Below are 16,138 nucleotides of genomic sequence, written 5' to 3'. Positions count from 1 at the left end.
TGAATACTCAACTGAGCAGCACAACTTGGCCATTTGGGATCTGTACGTAAGGAGTTGCGTGAAGAATGGTCAGCAAGAGTTAACGTGCCTGCACATTCACCTCGGACCACTTTTTAGAGGGTTTAAGAAAATTCTTCTAATAGATAACATGAAACAGGTAATCGGAATCCCTGAAATGTTGTTCTGATGCCGTAATGTCCTACCTTTTCTCTTTGCCACCTTGTGTCCTGTTTCCTGAACCATCTCTCTTCTGTCCTTCCCCAGTACGCCCCTCATCATCCCCGTTATTTTGAGACTTCACTCCAGCTCTTCTTTCCCTGCACCTGCTATGATGCGATGTTCATATTGCTGGCCCCATACCTAGAGATGATATGTGGGCTTGGGCTTTTGTCTAAGTGTCTTCAGCAAGAAGCCATAACAGACTCAATTCATGGGTATGGTTACTTTGGAAGACTTGTTTGTAACACACCTTTGTGGAATTGCAGAAAGCTGGAATATACCTATTAAGAATACTTCTGGAACATTCCATGTCTTCTGGACCATAAAATTCGAGGTCACAAATGACTGCTCATTAAGGCTATTCAAAGGATCTAATGCCTTTGAGGGTATCCTGGATTAATACTGGGCACAGAGAGAAACTAGACCAGGGTTTTTGCCTATTATAAACATGGCCTCACTCATCAAGTTGACATTCATATTTTTCTATTAGGTAGAGATTTTTGTTTGCTTTGTGGTCTGTGTGTCCCAATGTATTGATGCCTCCCTGTAGGTGGGAATCCTCTCTGGAATTTTTCTGTTCCTGTGGATACTGTCATGATACCCACATAAAGGGGGAAGAGTATTACCTTATGAAATTCAACCAAGTTCATTTTTAGGACTAACTGTGTCTTCTACCTATAGACATGAAGATGCTGGTGCTTATTCATCAATCAAATAAATTATTGGATGCCAGCTTTTAATTGTTTTTTCCCAGAGCAAATGAACAATAACAACAAAACAGAAGTCTGTCTTTGTGCCTTTATTTTCTTAGTGTATTAAAAGCACAGGTCTTGCATACCAATGACAGTTTTTAAGAAAATAGAAATCTTAACTAATGGATTTTTTAAAATATTTACTTAGAGAGAGCGAGCACATGAACAGGGGAGAGGGGGAGAGAGAGAGAGAGAGAGAGAGAGAGAGAGAGAGAGAGAGAGAAAATCCTAAGCAGGCTCCATCCTGTCAAAGAACAGCCTGACGTAGGGCTTGAACCCATGAACTGTGAGATCATGACCAGAGCCTATATCAAGGATCAGACGCTTAACCAACTGAGCCATCCAGGTGCCCCTTTTAATGGGTTTTAAGCTACCTTCTATAGTAACAAATAGCTATGATTCATTGTTTTTTATTTAGGACAATATTTTCCAGGACCTGTTGGATCTTCACATTCACCAAAAACCTGTTCATTGTAGCAACCAGATTTCAGTTGTGGTCAAACTGGCATACTGCCCAAAATGGGGTTAAATCATCCCTATGTGTTTTCTGATTTGTACAGAGTTGTGTTAGCACACAAAAGGCTTCAGATTTTGCTGTGCTTGGTAATGAATAAAATATGTGGGAAATGTGAAGGACTTATGTAAGCTCTTTTGTCTTCGTGTCACTGAAGAGCTTTAATTTTATTCTTTATAATCCTGGAGACGTCAAGTGGCTCCATGCCATCTTTCATGACTTGATATTTTGCCAGCAGAGACTGAGGACTTCAAAGTATGTTAGGAGAACATAAAAAAATAAAGGCCCAGGGCTAGTGAACTTTAATATTATTTTTCCCAATGAAGCAGCTGTGATACACAATGCAGTGTGTTTCCTTAGCATTCAAGCATAATGTAAACCACACTGCACCAAATGTCTTCTCTATTAAATCTATGTTCTGAATCCTCATATCAGACACCAGAGTTTTCTCCTAATATTTTGGTTGTAGTTTTATATCCCTTTTTTTTTTTTTACGTGAAACCATCTCTTGGACAGATTCATAGCATTAGTTTAATACCTATTTTATAATCTTTGCAATGTAAAATACAATGTTTTGACTTTTGACCTGTTGGTAGTCATTACTATGTCTGCAGATGGAGTCCAAACTCCCTTTGGCTTCTCCAGGGTATGGGTGTGGTGGGAGACAAGGTTATAAAAGAGAAATAAACTAGTGGCTCAAATGAAAACTTGTGGTCTGTTCTCATGTGAGTCCATGGATGAACTGAAATCGGGAAAAACTGAAAAATAAATAGGGTCCTCTGTATCATTTAGAGGTACTTGAATTCAAAACATAAATGATTCACAACCTTTTAAGATGGGGACAAATTATTCATGGACAGTGCTAAGTCATTACGAATATTTTTCTATGGGAATTAATTTCTTAAATTTATTCATTGCTGTTCAGGACTAGTAGAACTTCTCATCCTTTTGAATATTTTAAGTCTGTTGGGTTTCTTCATCAAATTTCTCCTTAACACAGTAGAAGGATGATGAACGTAGATGTGTGAAGTCTTTGTTTTTAATATCCAAGACAAAATTCATAGTTTTATAGTTTTCATTTTGACTGTGTATCCAGTTTTCTTTTTGTTATTGAATTTGTGCTGATTAAGCCAATACTTCGCTGTCCCTCGTATGACAAAAGGTACATTGATAGAATTAATCTCTAAGGTGAGAGGTAGACTAGATGTCCAAGGAGCCAGTTACCAATAGTTGGCAAAGAAAGAGATGGGATCTATGATTTTAGATGTGTAACAAGGACTCCAACAAAGCTGTCTTGTTCTAAGTTGCTTTGTTTTGAATCGACTTTGTTTTCTCTTCAATAATAAATTTGGGGCTGTCAATGATAGTTACAATACCATGGTAAGGTTCTCTGAGGAATCTAGGGGATTATTCAGTTAGCCGGGGGTTCTTACTCTTTTTTTTTTTTTTTTTTTTTTAATGCCAGGGACCTTTGTGGAGTCTCCCGTCTGGGGACCTCACTTCAAATATTTTGAAGTGCATAAAACGGACTAGATTACCACGGAAACCAATTATATCAAAACTCAATAAATTGTAAAAGTTGTGATTCACTAACACATGGGTATTTTTACCACATTGAATAAGATCTAACACCATGTCTAAGGAGTACCAGGAGTTTGAAGGAGGGAGTGTAAACAATGTTGAAAGGTATCTAGAACTAAATACCCTAATAAAATGTGGAGTTTTTCTGGAAATGGCTTTTTAGGTTTATTTTGAGAGAGAGAGAGAGAGAGAGAGAAAGAAAGAGAGAGAGAGAATCCCAAGCAGGCTCCACAGTGTCAGTGCAGAGCCTAATGCAGGGCTTGACCTCATAAACCAGGAGATCATGGCCTGAGCTGAAACCAAGAGTCAGATGCTTAACTGACTGATCCACCCAAATCCCCCTCAAAATGTAGTTTCTATTGGTGACAATGTCTTAAATACTGTTAAACGTGATTTGTTGCTATGGAAAAGCCCCATTTCAATTAGAATTTAGTAAAACTAAAAACACGGAGATTTTATCCAAGTTCTCAGACCCCTGAATTCTACTTGGTTAAGAACCTTTGAATTAGACCATGAAGTTTGAATTCAAGAATGACCTATGAAGGTTCTAACTCAGATTAACTGAGAGAAGTTTGTACAACAGCTGGATACACAGTGCTAGGAATCAGAGATTTGATCCCAGAGAAATGAGTATGAATGTCTCAGCCCAGGGCTATTGTATCAAAGTAATAGTCAAGGAAGATGATCAGTCGTCTCAGCTGTATGCTTTCGTGGCAGAGAATCCAGGGAAGGAACCGTGTCCATTGTGAACAGCCTAAGGTAGAGGTTTAGTTAAAGGACAAATTCGATGTGTTTTGTGTGCTATTATTAGACGTATTTGTAGCCATCAGTAGTGTGATGCACAGATGATTTGGCTGTCCTTAGTTCTGTTGAGATGGATAGATGGTGATTTTGGAAGGAAAACGAGGTCACATGTGAGGTCTCAAAGTGGGGGGCCAAAGCCTCTCTGAGTCCTAAACATTCTTGTAAGGAGTAATAAAATACTATGAATGCCATTGGTAGCCAGTCTTCTAATTGAGCAATTACTACGTGCCTGTGTTAAATCCCCATGTTGCTGGGAGCTTTACTGGGATATAATTCACAGCTCATACAACTTACCATTTTAAGGTATTCAATTCGATGCATTCTGGAATATTCCAGGTTATGCATCCAAAACCACAGTCCAGTTTAGATCATTTCATGACCCCCAGGAGAAACCCTGTACCCTGAACCATCACACCCCAACCCCTCCATCCCTCCAGGCCCTGGGCAATTATGAATGTACTTGCTGTCTGTTGAGATCTGCCCGTTCTGATGGTGGCACATAAATGGAATCCTCCAGTCCCTGGTCTTGGAGACTGGTTTCACTCAGTTTGTGCTCGGGCGTCAGCCCTGCCTCCAGCGGTCTCCCTTTCTTATATGGCTATGTCACCTGTCCCCTTGTTTAACCATTTACCAATTATGTCCTCTGTGTGTGTTCGAGCACTCTACTATTTGCCCTGATGGCACAGGAGAGGAGTGTCTGCTGTTTTCTTCCACCCTCTGATTCTCTTCAACTACTTCCTTGAATCCACCTTCCTTTGTTTCTGTGGTACAGGAAGGTGAACCCTATCCCCTTTGTGGGGGCAGTCGCTTTCAAACCAAAGCCTCTCCCTTCTCACCTGCCCCAGGCCATTTGTACAACAGCTTCCCGAGAGAAAATGCATTCAAATATTCTTTTTTCATTTTCTTGTAGATGTTTAGAGTTATTATGCAGGGTGGATGGTGGTTCCTTTGGTTTTTCTGCCCCCCCCCCCCCCCCCCCCCCCCGCTGCTTTTTAGAAAGGTAAAGATAGGTAAGTACTCACCATAGCCTCTGGAGAATCCTGGCCTTCTGTAACGGAAACAATACATATATTACATCAAGTGTAAAGTTTAAGCTGTCATTAAAACTTTTCCTTTTGAAATGTGTACCCCTGGGTAAAACAAATTACACAAATACTTTCAGTAAGTGGAGTGGGAGGTTGACACTTCTTCTTTTGAGAGAAAGAGATGGTGAGGAGGGGCAGAGATTGGCGGAGAGTGGGATGTGGGGGTAAGAATCTCAAGCAGGCTCCATGCTGTCCGCGCAGAGCCTGGTGTGAGCTTCATTGCACGAACCGTGAGATCATGGCCTGAGCCAGAGTCAAGAGTCAGATGTCAACTGACCGAGCCACCAAGGTGTCCCAGAGATGGACACTTGGAATTTTTGTGTTTCCTGTGGACTATAGAGGCAGTAGAATAAAAATGAAATCTGAAGCCTTTCCACCCGCATCATTACAGTTGTGAACTTTCCCACTCTTATTTCGATCTGCTCACCAGTGAGCACCTAATCTCCCACTACTTACAACCTATGAGCTGAGGGTTTGCTGATAGGTGTAGAAAGCTTCCTCACACCCCGGGTTTTCACAGAAATCTCACACGTGAATCCAAGGATGCAGCTGGCGAGGATCCCCATTGCACTGAGGCAGACTGAGTCCACAGCAGTGAGAGCCAGGAAGACAGCTTAGAACTTGTGAACTCAAAACCTTGAGCCTCAGGACAGCCTTCACAAAGCCAGACAAAGGTATCACATGGGCTCAGAAAAAGATGTCCTCTTTGCCTGGAGCCCCGTTCATTCATGCATTTGCTTGTTACAGAGACTACTTTTCTAGCCTTTCAGGGGAAATTGGATGAGGTACTCTTTTGAGGGGTTAAAGGCTGATACCCTCCCGTCAAATATCTGCAAATTCTGGAGTCCTCAGTTTCTTACAGTTGCGTGATTTACGTGATTCTGCCAGGACCTCCTTCTTCAACTCGAGCCCTTGCTTGGCTTATTCTTTGACTCTCCCAAGCACTCACCCTTCCTCAGAGGCTCTCCCTCTCCCAAACCCTGTGCATCAGAAATCTGTGAAGAAGGCTAATTTGGGGAGAAAGGTAGGACATTAATTCAAATTCAAACAAAGAGTGGAACGCTGTACGTTAGCCCTCCCTTTTCCTAGACCCTGAAGCTTTCCTATGGGCTGTTTCCTGGCCATTTCCAACATCTTGCCTATTTCCTTTCCATTCTCTCCTCCCTCCATTGTCTTCTGTTTTCCTCTGTTCTTTCCTGATCCTAAATGTGAGGAACCCACCTTGGAGTTCACTCTCCTTAAAACTGTCTTTTTTTTTTTTTTTTTTAATATGTGTGTAAAGGAAATTGTAAGGATGACTCCATCTATATCTTCATCTTGCCATAAGTATTGACTAATTATCCTACCCCCATAAACTAGGATACGGTTATCCCAGATCTATAGTAAAGTAAATCGAGACAGGGACAATTCGTTTAAGATCGCGAGGCCAGTGAGAACTACAGCTAGGGCCCAGTATTCTCCAGCGTGTCTGGGAAAAAACTACCATTCCAACAGCAGTAAGATCTTCTTAGAAGTCTTGCTTCAAATGTTCTGTTCTTCTATTTGAGATGACATCTGCTGGGGAAAATCATCTAGTAAATAGCCTTGAGGCTTCATTCAGTCCAGTGTCAATGTGGTTTGCTTCAGTACTGCACCCTGGTGTTAAGCTTTCTTGAGCTTGCGATTTACATCTGGTGGAGGTTAAATAAGGAATAGCGGAAGTCGAAAGGTTCTCCTTAAATGTAGAGTGGTGTGTGTGTGTGTGTGCGCAGACTATATGAGATTTTTCTCAGCCTGGGAACGGCTCCTGTTTGCGGCCAAATAACGCTTTGTTGTGGGACTGTCCTGGGTACTGGCAGAGGTTTCCAGTATTCCAGCATTCCTCATTTGTGCCAAAGAGACTAGGTTGAGAAAGTCCAGCCCCCACGTTGTGACGACCAAAAATATTCCCAGAGTAGGACAGTGTTCCCTGGGGATAGAATCTCTCCCAGTTGAGAACCACTGTGTTACATTCTCCCAGGCTGACTCTTAAAACAAAGGCATGATTCGTGCCCACCAGTCTGACGTGTGCCTGTCTTAGAGAAGGTATGGAATTGGCCATTCATGGTTTTGGCTAATTGAAGGTGCTTATGAACTTGAGAAATGATAAAACAAGAATGCATTACATCGCTGGAATTAGTTTAATAAACTTGACTTAATTAAGACAAATTATCTGTTCAACTCTCATTGACTCAGGGAATCATCCGTCTGCTCCCCTGTCCTACAAATGCCTCTCTCTTCTCCATTCCTGGCTTTTCTCATCACTGGAAATGAAATTAGTACACGGGCATTCATCTAGTGTTTTTTGTTTATTTTAAAGTGCTAGGATTTTATTGTTTATTTTAATTTTTTAAAAATTTTAATTAAAAAATTTAATGTTTATTTTTCTGAGAGAAAGAGACTGAATGAGCAGGGGAGGGGCAGAGAGAGATGACACAGAATCCTGGTACAGAGCCTGATGCATGACTCAAAGTCATAAACTGTGAAATCATGACCTGAGCTACCATCGAGAGTCAGATGCTTAACCAGCTGAACCATCCAGGTGCCCCTATAATTATTTTATTTTTTTATTTTTACTTAAAAAATTTTTAATGTTTATTTTTGAGAGAGAGGGAGATAGTGGGGAGGGGCAGAGAGAGAGAGAGGGAGACACAGAAGCAGAAGCAGGCTCCAGTCTCTGAACTGTCAGCACAGACCCCAGTGTGTGGCTTGAACTCTCAAATGATGAGATCATGACCCGGGCTGAAGTCAGACACTCAACCAACTGAGCCACCCAGGTGCCCCAGAGTGCTAGGATTGTAAACCACAAGGTGTATGAAGATGATAGAATTATGATGCTTGGGAAGTCCTCCCAGAATCCTGTTCATAATGGATAAACGGTTGATGCATCTGTGGTAGTTGCAGTATGTTTTCTCCTCCAATATCTCCAAGTGCAAAATGCTGCAATGTGTGCCGTTCATTCCAGATTTCCACTTGTACCTAGAGGATTCTCTAGGTACAAATCAGTTAAATTTCTAGTTTCTGCATCTAGGTTTCCTTTGTAAAGATATGCATGTCCCCTAGAACCTCAGTTAGAAACAAACACACTTGATGCTCAGATATCTAAATGTGCATGTGCAGGTTTTATTTCTTGTTCTCTTGTGTTCATTTGTTCCTTCCTCTCTCTGTCTCCATAAGTCAGATTTTTAGTCTGGGCATCTCATTAATGTTTTTTATTCTCTTATTACCAAGAGTAACTATGATGATTGTATTTCATACTGAGATATATACTGATCTGTTGTAATTCAGTGCAATGAAAAATTGTGTCAAGTCATGACCAGAGAGGATATCAGATTTGCCTAATTAAAGGAGAAACAAAGCTCTGGTATCCTGTATCTTCAACTAGCCTCTTAAACCTCAGATTCTCTTTCATTCCATTTGGGTAACTAGTGTTTTTGTGCTCCCTGTAACAATCATAGCTATGATGATATCAAAGAAAAGTGATTTCTTTTGAGTAGGAAGCTTGCTTCTAACTAAAGTCTGGATAGATTGGGGCACCTGGGTGGCTCATTCGGGTAAACTTAAGACTCTTGGTTTCGACTCAGGACCTGATCTCACAGCTTGTGGGTTCGAGCCCCATGTCGGGCTCTGCACTGACAACATGAAGCCTACTTTGGATTCTCTCTCCCTCTCTCTCTGCCCCTCTACCTGCTTGTGCTCTCACTCTCTCTCAAAAATAAACAAACATAGAAAAAGAGAACCTGATGGCCTGACGTTTAAAGAAACTAGAACACAAATAGTTGAGGGGAAAAAACCCTTTTCATTCCCCAAGAGAAAACCAATCTGCAAAATACCTAACCTAGAAATGGGTGAGGGGAGCTTTGGAAGAAATCTGTAATACTAGAACAGGAAAGTTTCTCAGAGAGTTCCATTCAAGGGCCAGAGAATGATTTCCAATCAAGATTAGCACTTCATCTAAGGAGCAAACCTGTAGATCCAGGGAAACTACGGCCATTTGGATTTGAGAGCAGTCTTGAACAGAAAACTGATAAGGTGCTGACATTGTGCCATTTCTTAATTCAAGAACAAACTCACATCTCCCAGTGAGGCCGTCTTTTTTCTTCTTAAACTGGCTTCCAAAAAACATACCTAAATGCAATACAGGTTTCAAGGGGGATATCAAAGAATAGAGTCTGTCTCTGGTAACCAGGTGGTTTTTCCCTCTAGCCCACAGTAGTCTTGGCAATCCTTATTTTCTTTCCCAGATGAACCTCCCCCCACCCCCCATTCTGAAAGAACCCTGCAAGTCAAGTTCGAGAAAATAGTATCCTGAATCCATTTGGAAAGCAGAAAATAGGGGCTAAAAATTCTCATCCTAAAAATATTTCTTTCCTCTGTGAGATGAGGGATGTTAACCAAGCTTATTGTGTTAATCATCTAGCAGTGTATGTTAGTAAAGTCCTTATGCTGTACACCTGAAACTTCTATAGTGCTATAGGCCAATTACATCTTCATAAAACTGGAAGAAGGAGAGGGAAGTAGGAGGGAGGAGAGAGAAGGATCCATAGAACCTTCCCTCCTAGAGGAAACAGACCCATGCTGGTGGCCTCACAGTTCAGCCATCACGTGTTGAATTGTTCTTGTTGAAACTAGCAACTCCAGAAACCCACCTGAGAGAATTCTTAATGTAAAAGCTGTGGTCTCGAGCCTACAAAATCTGGGGTGGTCCAACAGATCAGAGGAGGAAAGTGATGGAGGAGGTCTTGTCCAGATGGGACCTTTTGGAATAACACCTGCCTGTCTTTGATGGCCAATTGAGTTGTCATAAATGTCCCAACCAAGGTTATTGGAATTAAGCATGGAATGTTCATAATTAGGTTACTGCCAGCCATTCTATTTCAGCCTACAATTAGTAAATCACTAAGCTCATTTGCCTTATCGTTAAAGTTCTTAGGGCACAAAACCACAAGTTAATGAAAAACCCATGAAGGTAATCAGAGCCAGGCAATTCTGTACCTCCTTGTAAACTTGATTTCTTGGATTTGTAGCACCTAGCTAATTCTTATACGATATAGACCAGAGTATAGATACTTTATTTTTTTAATGTATGTTTATTTATTTTGAGAGAGTGAGAGAGATGGAATCCCAAGCAGGCTCCACACTGTCTGTCCAGAGCCTGATGTGGAGCTTGATCTCATGAACCATAAGAACATGACATGAGCCAAAATTGAGTTGGATCCTTAACCAACTGAGCCACCTAGGTGCCCCCAAAAGCATAGATACCTCATAATGGGTCTTTTGACATTTGGCATCTCCCAAGAGGGGCACGTGGACTGTGATGCCAGAAAGCAGAAGGAGGGAACTAATGGATGCTCAGGGTGGTCCACAGTAGGGACTCAGCCCAGCCCATCATAAATGGGCACATGGTCCCTGAGGTAGAATGTAGTTTTAATTCTAGATACTGTGATAAAGCTTTCAATTGTTCATAGTCCTGGCTGAGGTCGTAAGAGTGGAATAAAACTATAACCCTTAAATCTTAGCCAACTGTTGCAACATCTCTTCAGTAAACAACATTCACAAGGGAGCAAAGCCAAATAAAAATGATTTGGATGTTTCTTTGTTGTGGTGGAGATAGTGCATAGTAAAAGTAATGCCAATAAGATACCATATTTCTTAAGAGCCAAAGTGAATACTAAGAACAAAAGCAGAGTATACAGATGGACTTCATTTTATATCGTCATTAGTTTCCCTAAACAACAGTCCTATTGACCTCTAGTCACTGAGTCCACTTAGAGAACATAATGGAAAAATCTAGAACTTGACTAGGATGTTCTGAAAATGTCTTTCTGCCCCTCTTGGGGGGAAAATCTTTGATTTGGAATCTAACGTAGTTGAAAATTAAAGCATTAAAGCGTCATGAATAAATGCTAATTAATCTCTGCTATTTCTTTAAAAGAAATAGAAATTACATTAATCAGTGCTGACCTGAAGTGAATTCCTCAGAATACACTCCTGAAGTTAATAGCAAATCGTAATTATATAAAACCTCCAAGTTGGGCTATTTTGAAGTTGATGTAAGCCTCTGGCAAAAGCATGCTATATTTTGAACCTAATATTTGTTGTAGCCCACATTGTTCTCCTCGGCACCCATAACCACACATAGGCCTGCCTATGTTTCATGCAAGGGAGGTCAATTTAAGCCAAACCTTATAGGGAGGCATAGAATGGAAAAAAGAGGTGGGAGTAGGGGAGTGGCTTTAGGATGGTCCTGATATTTGCAAGGACATTGATTAGGTGGGAACAAGGGCCTCAGGTATATTTAGTAATCTTGTGATGGTCTTCTTCTTCATTTTCTTAAGTGAGCCACATATTCTGTTCCTAGAAATCCATTTGTAAGTGTGTAATGACTTCTAATTTGGCTTCAAGATTGCTGTGTGGCATAGTGAGTGAGCTTAACCGAACTCACAGTTCACATCAATAATTTACATTACTGGACTCCTGGAAATCTGTACACTTCCGAATGTCTCTGAAAGAACTCTAATTAATACCATGTGTATTCATTCCTACCTTTTATTTTTTTTAGCTCCCGGTAGATCCCGCCTCCCTGGATTACTTCCTTCTTCCACACAGCAGGGGTAAAGAAGGAAAAGTGATCATACAGTGACTGAGGAACATTTTACAAACACTTTGTTTCTGTTTACCTTTTAGAGATATCTGTTTATTAAAAAAAAAAATGTTTTTTGGACCGTTCTCCTCTATCCTCTGTGATCAGATTCCTCAGTTCCATGGCTACTGTGAATATACTGAATCTGTAGTATTTAACCTGGAAAAGGTGTTTTACATCCAAATTTCTATTTCTCAAACGTAATCTGTTCCAGTAAATCTCTTCCTAAATTTTTTTGCTACTATTTTTTTGTAACGTTTGTTTTTGAATGAGAGAGAGGGAGGAAGTGAGGGAGAGAGAGGATCCAAAGAGGGTTTTGTGCTGACAACAGAGAGTCCAATGAAGAAGTGGGGCTGGAACTCATGAACTGTGAGATCATGACCAGAACTGAATCTGGACGCTTAACCAGTTGAGTTACCCAGATCACCCCCCCATTTTCTTTTGATATCAACATGGAATATATTCTCCTCTTATCAACACTGATTATTCATATATATATATATATATGGACATATATATATATGAATATCTTTTTTTTTTTTAATATTTTTTATTTATTTCTAGGAGAGAGAGACAGCGTGAGCAGGGGAGGGTCAGAGAGAGAGGGAGTCACAGACTGAAACAGGCTCCAGGCTCTGAGCTGGCAGTCAGCACAGAGCCCAACGCGGGGCTCGAACCCACAAACCGCGAGATCATGACCCAAGCGAAAGTCGGACGCTTAACCGACTAAGCCACCCAGGCGCCCCTATATATGAATATCTTATGTAGGCATCTCTCTATATATAAATGCCTATCTTTAAAAAATGAGTTAGACATGAGAAAATTAGGCAAATATGAAAACAATCAGGAAATTGAGTTGGAACCAGAAATGCATTTGTACACACATTTCAAACCAAAGTCATGTAATTCTGACTGTGAGATTTCTAGAGGTCCTATCAAAGGAAACCTATCAGTTAGAAGATTAACTATCAGTTAAAATCAATCTGTGCTGGGGTGCCTGGGTGGCTCAAGTCAGTTGGGCATCTGACTGTGACTCTTGGTTTTGGCTCAGGTCATGATCTCACAAGTTTGTGAGTTCGAGCCCCATGTGGAGCTCTGCACTGACAGTGTGGCACCTGCTTGGTTTTCTCTCTCTCTCTGTCTTTCTCTCTCCCCCTCTCTTCCCCTCTCTGCTCCTCCCCTACTCACTTGTGTGGACTCTATCTCTCTCTCAAAATAAACAAACTTGAAAACCATAATCAGTTGTACACGAGCATGGTTTTTCAAAGAAGGAAGGGACACCAGGACTAAAGAGTGTGGTCACTGTGCTGTGGGAACAGTAAAACTTCCCAGAGTGGGGAATATCTGGATTTTATTAATTAGCTTTGATGTGACAGGTCCACAGATGTCCCTTAAGAAACCAGTGAGCTAAAATAAGAGCTCTGTGTTTGTCTTTTATTAGTTGAGAAGCCCTAATTCTTCAGGATTCTTAGTGGTGAACTTGCTCCTATGGGTCGTTTCCACTGAAGACTTTCAACTATGGAAACTCAACAGAGTAGACTTGTACAAAATCAGTTGTGTATGAAAGCTCTTTAGATATGGTTCATTTTGCCTTTAGTTCTATTAATATAACTGAAGCTAGAGCTTTAAGTCAGGAAAAATACTGTAATGCACTGGAAAGTTGGTACTTTGGGGGTGCCTGGGTGGCTCAGTCGCAATTTGACTTTGGCTCATGTTGTGATCTCAGAGCTTGTGGGATCGAGCCCCACCATCTGACTCTGTGCTGATGGTGTGGAGCCTGCTTGGGGTTCTCTCTCTCCTTCTCTTTCTGTACCTCCTCACGACTATGAAAAGAAATATACTTAAAAAAAAAAAAAAGTTAACCTCTTTGACCTCAGCCACAGCAATTTCTTGCTTGAAAGACCTCCAAAGGCAAGGGAATTAACAGCAAGCATGAACTATTGGGACCTCATCAAGATAAAAAGCTTCTGCACTGCAAAGAAACCATCAACAAAACTAAAAGGCAACTGATGGGATAGGAAAAGATATTTTCAAATGACATACTGGATAAAGGGCTAGTATCCAAAATCTATGAAGAACTTAGCACACTCCATACCCAAAAACCACAAAGTCCAGTGAAGAAAGGGACAGAAGACATGAACAGACACTTTTCCAAAGAGGAAATCCAGATGGCCAACAGACATATGAAACAATGCTCAGTGTCACTCATAATCAGGGAAATACAAATCTAACCCACACTGAGACACCACCTCACACCAGTCAGAGTGGCTAAAATGAACAACTCCGGAAACAACAGATGCTGGCATGGATATGGAGAAACGGGAACTCTCTTGCACTGTTGGTGGGAATGCAAACTGGTTTAGCCACTCTGGAAAACAGTGTGGAGGTTCCTCCAAAAATTAAAAATAGAAATCCCCTATGATCTAGCAATAGCACTGCTAGGAATTTACCCAAGGGATACCGGAGTGCTGGTGCATAGGGGCACATGCACCCCAATGTTCATAGCAGCTCTTTCAACAATAGTCAAATTATGGAAAGAGCCTAAATGTCCTTCAACTGATGAATGGATACAGAAGATGTAGGATGTATATAAAATGGAATACTACTTGGCAGTGAGAAAGAATGAAATCCTCCCATTTTCAGTAATGTGGATGGAACTCGAAGGTATTATACTAAGTGGAATAAGTCAGTCAGAGAAAGACATATGTTTTCACTCATATGTGGAACTTGAGAAAATTAACAGAAGACCATGGGGGAAGGGAAAGGTAAAAAATAGTTAGAGAGAGTGTGAGGCAAACCCTAAGGGATCCTTAAAGCAGAGAAGAAACTGAAGGCTGATGGTAGGGGGTTGCAGGGGAGAGGGGAAAATGGGTGACAGGCATTGAGGAGGGCACTTGTTGGGATGAGCATTGGGTGTTGTGTGGAAGCAATGAATCACATGAATCTACCCCCAAAACTAAGAGCACACTGTATACAATGTTAGGCAGCTTGACAATACATTATATTTTAAACAAAGTTGTTAGTCATTCCTTGCTGAAGCAATATTATGTCAACTGTTGTCTCTACATGACTGAGTGGAGGAGAGGACAAAGATCCTGCATTCTGCCAGGTAGATTGCAGTGACTTCTTACAATTCCATGTTCTTCATTCATTGTGCTATTGATTTGAACCCAAAAGTTCCCAACCCCCATAGAAGGAGAGTCTGAAACAAATACTTTCTCCATTAAAAAACAAAAACAAACACAAAAAAACAAAGCAAAAACAAACTTCCTAACCTACAGGGATGTTGGCTGGTTTCTGTAATAGATAACAATACTGTGCTTCAGTACAGAGCTACTGGACTCTCCTAAGCCCTCCTTCCATTTATAGAAACGTGATGAAAATGATACCAGTAGTAAGAATTAGCATTTATTGACCATTTGTTATATGCCAGGCATTGCCCTCAGCATTGAACCTGCTTTATTACATCATCTTGTCAACGGCCCAATGAGATGCGTGCTTTTCTTTTATCCATTGTATTAATGAACGAAACTGGGGCCTGGAGAAATTAATAACACACCCAGAGTCACAAGGCTCTTAAGGAACAGATAAGAGAACAAGAATTTAACTTCTGGTCTAACTTCTAATGATGTATAAATCTCTTAACCACATCAAGTTCTAAGTCTGTTTCTTATTCTCTAGTGGCAGATGAAGTTCCTAAGAGGACCAGCTTAATGTTGAAAGGGAAGGGGGGGAACATGCCATGGACAGAGGACACCTGAGGCTTGTGAATATATGAATTTCCTGGGCTGGTTTTGATGTACCTATTTCAGAGACAGGGTTTTATCTTCCACACCCAAGAAATAAGATGTGACAAACTACACTGAATTTTGAGTGGCCAGACCTGCATAAGAGAGGATGTCCTAACTTTGTAAAATGTTGGACTCGTTCATTCCCAGATAACTTCATTTCACACAGAGGAGGCATGCACACACATAGTTCAAGGCTAGCAAATAGATTTTATGTGAAATTTTATCCTAATTACCACAGAATTCCCTCTCTGTTGATACCATTTCCATGAAAAGGTTTTTGAGGTAGAACAAGGCTGTCTGAAGAGTTGACCTTGCCTCACTGGTACATGGACTAAACTTGCCAAAAAAAAAAAAAGTTGTTTGATATTTAAGATTTTATCCCATTAGGTGTCTGAAGAAATTAGCACATGAAACCTGTGATTTTACAAATGTAACTGCTTAGTTGAAAGTAGGTTGATTTTTTTTTTTTAAAGAGGGAGTAAGTTTAAAGCCCAAATTCTACAAGCTAAATATTACAGGAAATGCATCGATAAAGGGACAATTAGGAAAGCAATGCATGGGGGCCTGACACGTGGAGAGGACTTGTTCTCCACTACTTCCTCCCATGCACTAGCTGATGCCACATAGAACTTCTTCTATAGATGATGAATAAGTAATTTGGAAGAAAAATAGAAAGGGGGAGGATCAGTCTAGAATGCATTGTGTTGATTCTTTTTTTCCAGTTCCTGACC

At 40.8% G+C, this 16,138-nt stretch overlaps 1 protein-coding gene across 2 annotated transcripts in view; it reads left to right on the top strand.

Moving 5' to 3' along the window:
- PRKG1 (protein kinase cGMP-dependent 1) overlaps window positions 1-16,138 on the top strand; it is a 1,246,601-nt gene that overhangs the window by 452,077 nt on the left and 778,386 nt on the right. The gene's annotated exons all lie outside the window — the stretch shown is intronic.

This window comes from Hyaena hyaena, unplaced genomic scaffold (genome assembly GCF_003009895.1).
Source record: "Hyaena hyaena isolate Hyena2069 unplaced genomic scaffold, ASM300989v1 scaffold_141, whole genome shotgun sequence".
In the NCBI taxonomy this organism is placed as follows: domain Eukaryota; kingdom Metazoa; phylum Chordata; class Mammalia; order Carnivora; family Hyaenidae; genus Hyaena; species Hyaena hyaena.
This window is presented reverse-complemented; position numbering and strand designations above follow the sequence as displayed.